The sequence below is a fragment of the Schistocerca americana genome, chromosome 3 (assembly GCF_021461395.2).
Source record: "Schistocerca americana isolate TAMUIC-IGC-003095 chromosome 3, iqSchAmer2.1, whole genome shotgun sequence".
Lineage (NCBI taxonomy): Eukaryota > Metazoa > Arthropoda > Insecta > Orthoptera > Acrididae > Schistocerca > Schistocerca americana.
Window position 1 is genome coordinate 590,210,418 of NC_060121.1, and position 10,000 is coordinate 590,220,417.

The window sequence follows — 10,000 nt, forward strand, 5'->3', positions numbered from 1 at the left end:
AGCTATCAATCTGTCAATCCTTCCGGTGTCCGGGCCTGGTGAGGTTTCCCGTGTTGAGTCAAATTAAGCCGCAGGCTCCACTCCTGGTGGTGCCCTTCCGTCAATTCCTTTAAGTTTCAGCTTTGCAACCATACTTCCCCCGGAACCCAAAAGCTTTGGTTTCCCGGAGGCTGCCCGCCGAGTCATCGGAGGAACTGCGGCGGATCGCTGGCTGGCATCGTTTATGGTTAGAACTAGGGCGGTATCTGATCGCCTTCGAACCTCTAACTTTCGTTCTTGATTAATGAAAACATACTTGGCAAATGCTTTCGCTTCTGTTCGTCTTGCGACGATCCAAGAATTTCACCTCTAACGTCGCAATACGAATGCCCCCGCCTGTCCCTATTAATCATTACCTCGGGTTCCGAAAACCAACAAAATAGAACCGAGGTCCTATTCCATTATTCCATGCACACAGTATTCAGGCGGGCTTGCCTGCTTTAAGCACTCTAATTTGTTCAAAGTAAACGTGCCGGCCCACCGAGACACTCACTCAAGAGCACCCTGGTAGGATTGCAACGGGGTCCGCCTCGGGACGCACGAGCACGCACGAGGCGCGTCGCACGCCTTCAGCTCGCCCCACCGGCAGGACGTCCCACGATACATGCCAGTTAAACACCGACGGGCGGTGAACCAACAGCGTGGGACACAAATCCAACTACGAGCTTTTTAACCGCAACAACTTTAATATACGCTATTGGAGCTGGAATTACCGCGGCTGCTGGCACCAGACTTGCCCTCCAATAGATACTCGTTAAAGGATTTAAAGTGTACTCATTCCGATTACGGGGCCTCGGATGAGTCCCGTATCGTTATTTTTCGTCACTACCTCCCCGTGCCGGGAGTGGGTAATTTGCGCGCCTGCTGCCTTCCTTGGATGTGGTAGCCGTTTCTCAGGCTCCCTCTCCGGAATCGAACCCTGATTCCCCGTTACCCGTTACAACCATGGTAGGCGCAGAACCTACCATCGACAGTTGATAAGGCAGACATTTGAAAGATGCGTCGCCAGTACGAGGACCGTGCGATCAGCCCAAAGTTATTCAGAGTCACCAAGGCAAACGGACCGGACGAGCCGACCGATTGGTTTTGATCTAATAAAAGCGTCCCTTCCATCTCTGGTCGGGACTCTGTTTGCATGTATTAGCTCTAGAATTACCACAGTTATCCAAGTAACGTGGGTACGATCTAAGGAACCATAACTGATTTAATGAGCCATTCGCGGTTTCACCTTAATGCGGCTTGTACTGAGACATGCATGGCTTAATCTTTGAGACAAGCATATGACTACTGGCAGGATCAACCAGGGAGCTGCGTCAACTAGAGCTGAGCAGCCGGCCGCCCGGGAGTGTGTCCCGGGGGCCCGCGCGAACACGCAAGCGTCCGCTCAATTATTCTGCAAACAGGAGGAGGCTGAGCTCCCCTGCACCATACACCTCGAAACCCTCTCAGGTCCCGGCGGCGCGCAGCGCCGTCCTAAGTACTTGGTCGGGTTCGAGAGAGGCGCAATCGCCCGGAGTTTGGCGAGTAGACGCTTTAGGTGCGACCACCCGTGCTCCCAACTGAGCTTGCCGCTGCCGACAGAGGCCCGGGAGCGTGCTGTCGTGGCATTGCCGGCGGGAGACAACACGCGCCACCTACGGTGACCGGCAGCTCCAACGCCAGCGCCACAGAAGGACAAAAGCCCCACTTGGGTGCCGAAGCGAACTCTCCCAGCACAGCGCACGCGCCAACACGTCCGCACAGCTGCGATACAAACCACCTGCGAGAACCGCAGAGGCGACCGAGCAGCAGACGGCGTCGCGGCGCCGAGCGCCGGGCGGCGGCGCATCCTCAGCGCACACAGTCCTCAATCGGACCAGCACACTGCAGATGTCCACCGCGCTTCGCACCGGGCCCGCGAGGACCTACTTTGGCCGCACGGCGCCGCGTGCAGGGTGCGCCGGCGCGCAGCTGCGCCGCCTGCCGCCTCCGTCGGCCGGCGCGCCTGCCACTGGCCGCCCCCACCAGCCGGCTGTAGCGCGTGCGCCCACGCACCGCGCGGCCAGCACGCCGGGAGGCCCCCCCTCACCGGCCGGGGACGGTCCCACCCAGCCACCGCCGCGTATCGCTTCACACCCAGATGCCATTCACGTTCGTGGGCATGGTGGGTATCGCTGGAACAACCGGTTGGTAGCTCAACCGATCGTCGCCATCACTGATTCACCTCTAGCGAGAACAACCGCACCACAACGGTTTACCAGTTGTTCATTTGCGTAACGTCACCAGCAAACGTAGGCGTTCATCGCCATTTGCAAATTCAACGATTGTTGCATGCCTGTGTCAGGTGTCACGACACACTATGTCTGCCCACATACACGCAACAACATGTGCACGCTTCGCGAACACGTGGAAGGTGGCCCCCGTACGTATGCGATGTCCATTGCGCGAACGACTGTCAACCGGCCTCTGTCGCATGTCGCAGATGTGGAACGCAGTGCACCATGCTATCACGGTGTGTGAGAAGAGACGACTACGTCTGACAACACGCGCCACTACATCAACAGACGGCTCATGCTGATCGCCATCCAGGGCATACCACACTGCAATCCAGCTCTTATAGGGAGACGACACGTAGCTGAGTGCACAACATTTGGACCGCATGGTTCGCCGTTGTTGGCGCAGTCGTTGTACGGTCACATGTACCACGATGTATCATTCAGTACATGAGGACCAATGTGCAGTACAGTGTGTGATTTGGACGTACAACATCAGCGGACAGTTGACACAGGCCGTACCACAGCGTAGGCTACGTGCTTCGCCATGCGAATGCCAATGAACAACTGCAAATGCCAATGAACAACTGCAAAGGGCATTGAGCATGTACGTCCTGCTGCCATCCACATTACAGTGTATAGCTGCAAGGTGTTTAACATGAAGCGATACACTGGGGACCGGGCAGTGCGAGTAGCAAACTATATTGCGGGGGTTGCAGTTAGGCAACACTACACTAATTTAACGCGTCGTATGACAATTACAGAGCAGGTTAAGGCCCAACGTGTGTTGGGTTAAGGCCCAACGTGTGTTGGGTTAAGGCCCAACGTGTGTTGGGTTAAGGCCCAACGTGTGTTGGGTTAAGGCCCAACGTGTGTTGGGTTAAGGCCCAACGTGTGTTGGGTTAAGGCCCAACGTGTGTTGGGTTAAGGCCCAACGTGTGTTGGGTTAAGGCCCAACGTGTGTTGGGTTACAGCGCAATATGGGTTACGTTAAGGGGCAATATAGGTTAGGTTAAGGTACGATATAGGTTAGGTTAAGGTACGATATAGGTTAGGTTAAGGTACGATATAGGTTAGGTTAAGGTACGATATAGGTTAGGTTAAGGTACGATATAGGTTAGGTTAAGGTACGATATAGGTTAGGTTAAGGTACGATATAGGTTAGGTTAAGGCGCAACGTGGGTTAGGTTACGGCGCAACATAGGTTAGGTTACGGCGCAACATAGGTTAGGTTACGGCGCAACATAGGTTAGGTTACGGCGCAACATAGGTTAGGTTAAGGCGCAACATAGGTTAGGTTAAGGCGCAACATAGGTTAGGTTAAGGCGCAACATAGGTTAGGTTAAGGCGCAACATAGGTTAGGTTAAGGCGCAACATAGGTTAGGTTAAGGCGCAACATAGGTTAGGTTAAGGCGCAACATAGGTTAGGTTAAGGCGCAACATAGGTTAGGTTAAGGCGCAACATAGGTTAGGTTAAGGCGCAACATAGGTTAGGTTAAGGCGCAACATAGGTTAGGTTAAGGCGCAACATAGGTTAGGTTAAGGCGCAACATAGGTTAGGTTAAGGCGCAACATAGGTTAGGTTAAGGCGCAACATAGGTTAGGTTAAGGCGCAACATAGGTTAGGTTAAGGCGCAACATAGGTTAGGTTAAGGCGCAACATAGGTTAGGTTAAGGCGCAACATAGGTTAGGTTAAGGCGCAACATAGGTTAGGTTAAGGCGCAACATAGGTTAGGTTAAGGCGCAACATAGGTTAGGTTAAGGCGCAACATAGGTTAGGTTAAGGCGCAACATAGGTTAGGTTAAGGCGCAACATAGGTTAGGTTAAGGCGCAACATAGGTTAGGTTAAGGCGCAACATAGGTTAGGTTAAGGCGCAACATAGGTTAGGTTAAGGCGCAACATAGGTTAGGTTAAGGCGCAACATAGGTTAGGTTAAGGCGCAACATAGGTTAGGTTAAGGCGCAACATAGGTTACGTTAAGGCGCAACATAGGTTAGGTTAAGGCGCAATATAGGTTAGGTTAAGGCGCAATATAGGTTAGGTTAAGGCGCAATATAGGTTAGGTTAAGGCGCAATATAGGTTAGGTTAAGGTACCGTATAGGTTAGGTTAAGGTACAGTATAGTTTAGGTTAAGGTACACATTGTTGTAAGGAAAGGTGTAATGGGGGGGGGGGGGCGGCCGGTCGGTTTGTTGATTGTGATTATAGTAAGTGGATGCCTGCGGCATCATCTGATTTGCCACGTCAGGATACACCTTTGGCTCATGACAGGCGGCGCTCCGATTCCATGCTTGTGGGAGACCTGTGTCTTTCATTCCTGCCATTGTTTGTGTGCTGTGAGAGGGGGCAGTATTGTGATGTTGGGTGCACCCCTGTGTAGGACATGTGTGGGTGTTGGTGGCTTAGCTGAGCAATGGTGGTTGTCGGGAGGGTGGGATATTCCGTTTTCTGAGTGGACCTCCCAGTCTGGTTATGACAGTGTGGATTGTCTCATGTGGCGGAGAGGATGCACTGGGTGTTGTTCCATGCTGGTGCTTACATATTGTCTGTGTGCGTGTTACAGGCGGAGAGTAGTGCGTGATAAGAGTGTGTGGCTGACGTGTGGTTGTGATTGTGAGCAGAGTCTTTCAGCATGTATACGGACAGTTGTATATATTATCTGTATTCTGATGGGTCCATCTATTACTAATCAGCGCCGTGTATACGTTTAATCCGGTTCCAGTCGAAACTGTTGTATCTCTGTACATTAGTGCCACGGCGAGCGCGCTATGTAGCTACTCGTCTCGGCAGCTTCCACCGGTGTGTGGCAAATGATTATAAGCAATGAGTCGAGTCGTCAATACCGATAGTGTGACGTCACATGTCTGGGGTGGGGGACGCTGCGCCCTTCCGGTGGGTCATGGCCTAGAAAGACGCTCCCCACGCAGGGGGGCTTGGACTGTCATAAACTCTTCCGAGTAATATACTTGCCGTACGTTTTTGCGACTGCGAGTGCAACGCCCACCGGTACCGACATGGATGGAGCGCCTCCTAGCTGACCGCTCAGCATCGGCATTCGTACAGAGAGCAACGCGATCGCGTCTCTAGCTCGTAACTGGTACAGCTCGCAGCTCATGTATAGGGACAGCGGGAATGTCGCATATTGGACATAACTCTTCATGAAACGCAAGTTATAGGGGTGGATTGCACATTGCGACTGCGGGAAAAGTCCGCCGTTCATCCGCTGGAGTTGCGAGTTCGGCGGTTGGGGTGGGGCGCCGGTGGAGTGATTGCCGGTCGACGATTTCGTGCGGCAGAGGCGCTGGCGTTGGGGTGCTGTGGTCGACAGAGGACGCAGGCTTTGTGGGTGGGGTCGAAAGATGGGCACTGTGGGCCCATCGCTGTCTTAGTCGGCTTGGCGTCTCATAGATGGCGGTATCGTCGTTGCAGGACGTCATGCTGCGGGAGACCTACAGATGGCGGTATGTTTTGTGGTGCGCTCGACATGGCGGACGTAGTGCATGTCAGGCCTCAGACGACACACGACGGAGTTCGCGATGCCGACGAGCGAGGACGATGCGCGCGCGGCCGGGGCAGCCGCCTCGGACGCGCTGGAGTCGGCCGCTGGTCGGTCGGTTGGGCCTGGCCCGCCGGACGCTCCAGCGGCCGCTCCACACAGGACGGATCCCAGGTTGACGACCCAGGCTACGGCACCGGTTCATGACAGGATAGAACGACGATCGACAGGCGCTATTCGACCGCAGAAAACTACACACCACACGACGAAACCATATTCGGACGTTGGCCATACATCACATCACGACGGACGCAGCAATGAAGACGACCGCCAGGACTCCGCCAGAAGGCTCGATATATGTCGGGAGGAGGACAAAGAAACGCTGAAGGACATACAACGCCTTATCCGCTATTCACGTGAAACGCAAGAGCAGGATAACGACACCTGTCTGGCATCTCCATCTGTGGACTCAGATGTCGAATCACAGCACTCCCACCAAACGGTCGACGACGCGGAGATGGCAGCGGCCTTCCCAGCAGACAACGACAACGACTCCCTACACGCAGAGGGGGACTTTACGCTCGTACACAACAAACGGCGCAGAAGCAACGCATTAGCCAAGGACTTAGCCAACCCGGCTAAGAGACGAACGGAGACCATCCCCACAACGAACCGATTCGCCCCACTGACACCTCAAGCTGCGCCTCCATCAACCACCAACAAGCCGCAGGGACAAACTTCTAATGCCGCAGAAGCCGTGGACAGAGACAAGAATGTGCTTCGCAAAGTGCCCCCAGTCACAATTTATTACACAAAGGATTACGTTCACCTCAATGAAACGCTCAACGGACTTCTAGAGGGCAACCTTAAAGCTATATACCAAAAGGACCGCATCAAATACCACTTTGAGTCCTTCGAAGACCAAAGGCGTGCAATAAAATTCTTCACGAACCACAACTTCTCCTATTTTACACATCAAGCACCAGACGACAGGGAACTGAAAGTAGTTGTCAAACGCCTTCCGGCGGAAGTTACCGAAGAACAACTTTACTATGCCCTCAAGGAAAAAGGCTTCAAAGTGCTACAAGTCTACCAATTTAAGGAACGCGACGAGAAGACGAAACAATTGATACCGCAACCTGTGTACCGAGTCACCCTCCCATCCGGAAAAGACAGTGACAAGATCTATGATGTCAAATACCTGCTCTACACACGAGTGATAATAGAAACCTATAACAGTAAAGAAGGACCAGTCCAGTGCCGACATTGCCAACGTTTCGAGCATACAGCGAACTACTGCAGCATGCCAGCACGCTGCGTCCGCTGCGGTGGATCCCATAAATCATCGAATTGTACCCATCCTAGGACGGCGCCCCCAAAGTGCGCCAATTGTGAACAAGAACATCCAGCGACCTTCCGTGGCTGCCCCAAATTTCAAGAACTCCTACGGAAATATACTAGAAGGACACCAAAGAAGTCGACCCCACAACGGCCTATAATTTTTAAGAACTCGGCCATGGCTGCGTTTCCGGCCACCCAACAACAAGCGGCACCTCTCCCTGTGGAAACAATCGCCTCTCGACCACAACCGGCACCCAGAGTGACTCTACGGCAGACAAGACAACAGCGCACGTACTCCGAAGCACTACATGCCCATCCGCCGACTCCAACACCAGCGGAGACGTCATCTGCCTGGTCGACCACCTTTACACCAGCGTTAACAGATATTCTTCAACTACTCACCGCCCTCCAGCAGAAGCTGACGTCTATCCTCTCGCTTGTAGAAAGCGTACTGACAGCTTTTCATACACCCTAAATGGATAGACGGCATCACGCGAGGAATCTTAACTTCTGCATTTGGAATGCCAACGGCCTGAAACCGAAGAAAATAGAATTCACGGACTTCTTACATCGCCACAAGATAGACGTAGCATTTGTCTCCGAAACACATCTCCGCGAGTCAACCGACCTGCGCTTGAGGAACATGCACATCTACCGGACGGACAGACGGGACCAACGGGGTGGAGGGACCGCAGTTCTGATCAAAAAATGTATTCGTCACCACCAAGAACGTTTACCTCAACTCCAGACTTTAGAGGCCACGGCAGTAACAATCCACACGACGCTCGGAAACATTACCTGTATTGCGGCTTACCTTAGCCCAAAGAAGCCTCTCCACCCAGAAGATCTTTACTCCGTTACAGAGGGTTACGACAAGATCCTCCTTGGAGGGGATCTTAATAGTAAACATGTTGCCTGGAATTCCCGTAAGACTAACCCAAAAGGACATATGTTGTTTTCACTGGCTGAGAATTTACATGTTTCCGTCCATGGACCACGGGAACCGACGAGGATACCTTACGTCCAGACACAAGACGCTGATGTTCTAGACATCGCCATAATCAAGAACATCAACCCGAATCTCCATCTGCGGACGCTGGATGATCTTTCGTCGGACCACAGACCGGTGTTAGGACTCATAGAGAGGGCTACTTTGCAACTCCCACTGCCGACGACAAGAACTTACGACTGGCAGCAGTTCCAAGCGTACCTCAACAACAATGTGCGACCAACCCAGGTTGTTACTACCAGAGAAGCGATTGATGTGGCAGTCGCAGTACTCACGAAGAAGATTACCAGTGCGAAACAACGAGCACTCACGGAGCACCTGCAACCGGAAGTCAATTATGACGAGTTTCCACCACCACTGCAGGAGCTTAAGACAAGGCGCAATCGCTGTCGGAAACGATGGGTCCGTTACCGCCATCCGGACGATAGACGGGAAACTCACAGACTAACCCGAGAACTCCGGCGGAAGGTTCAGGACTGGAAGCAACACACATGGGAACTCAAAATGGACAACTTTCTATTACGCACCAAAGATGAATGGCGAATAGTTAAAAGTCTCAGACAGCAACAGCCCCCCAAAAGGGCAATTCGAGGACCCCATGGCCTCTTGTACGACTCACTGGCGCAGGCGGAGCTGTATGCGGATACATACCAACAACAGATGACTACGCCCCCCACGGAGGATGGAGATGATGCACTCCACCGTGCAGAGGAGGCCACAGCGGCGGAATGGGAAGCTATTCGGGACGCCCCGACTAACACTATGCCCCGGCTGACAACGCCGGAGGAAATTCGGAGGATTATCAAGTATAGCAAACACACCTCACCTGGAGCAGATAGAATCAGCAATACGGAATTGAAACACCTCCCGAGAAAGCCTGTTGTGCTTCTCACCCGGATAGTGAACAGCTGCCTCAGGACTGGATACTTCCCAGAGGCATGGAAGATTGCCAGAATAGTGCCAATACCAAAACCGGGCAAGGATCTCTCACACCCTGGCAGCTACAGACCCATAAGTTTACTGCCGACGCTGGGAAAGGTACTGGAACGTGTCCTACTGAAACGCCTGCTGGACGTCCTTGTGACACACAACATCATCCGACCGGAGCAGTTTGGCTTCCAGGCGAAGCTATCGGCTGAGTTACAACTACTGCGCATCACGGAATCTATCCAGGACAATTTCAACAAGAAACGACATACTATTGGCGTCTTTCTCGATATAGAGAAGGCTTACGATAAAGTATGGCGACGCAACTTGATCGTCAAGCTCCGACGTACCACTCCCCTACCAGACTGCTATTTAAAACTTCTCAACAATTTTCTTCAGGATCGCAGATTATATGTTCGCATTGATGACAGGAATTCAACAACACGGCCTGTCCTTGAAGGACTTCCACAAGGATCGGTCATCTCTCCACTGCTGTTTAATTTATATATTAACGACCTCCCGACGGTGCCACATGTTACTGCCAGTTTCTATGCCGACGACACAGCGCTCCTGACTGCAGGCACCAGAATGGACCACCTCGTCACACGGATGCAGCGCCAACTAGATTTAGTGGACCACTGGACCCACATGAACAAAATAACGGTCAATGCGGAAAAAACCAAAGTTATTGTCTTCACACGTCGGAGACCCATCGTCAATGACCGCCTGCGGATATCAGACCAGCCACTCCCCTGGGCAACAACTGTAAAATACCTGGGAGTGCATCTAGACGCCAAACTGTTGTATAGTCATCACATTATGGAGAAGAAGACGTCTGGCCTCAAAATGCTGGGAGCTCTCCTCCCCTTTCTGAAGAGCTCATACCTCAGCCAACGCACGAAACTCCAGTTGTACCATGCCACAGTCGAACC

The 10,000-nt window shown here is 52.7% G+C and overlaps 1 non-coding gene across 1 annotated transcript in view; it reads right to left on the reverse strand.

The window, feature by feature from the left end:
- The window catches only part of LOC124608823, a 1,910-nt gene extending 564 nt beyond the window's left edge, over positions 1 to 1,346 (reverse strand). Inside the window, exon 1 of the ribosomal RNA XR_006979384.1 lies at positions 1 to 1,346. This exon is cut by the window's left edge and continues 564 nt beyond it. This is a non-coding gene — a ribosomal RNA (small subunit ribosomal RNA).
- Between the last annotated feature and the right edge of the window lie 8,654 nt (positions 1,347 to 10,000).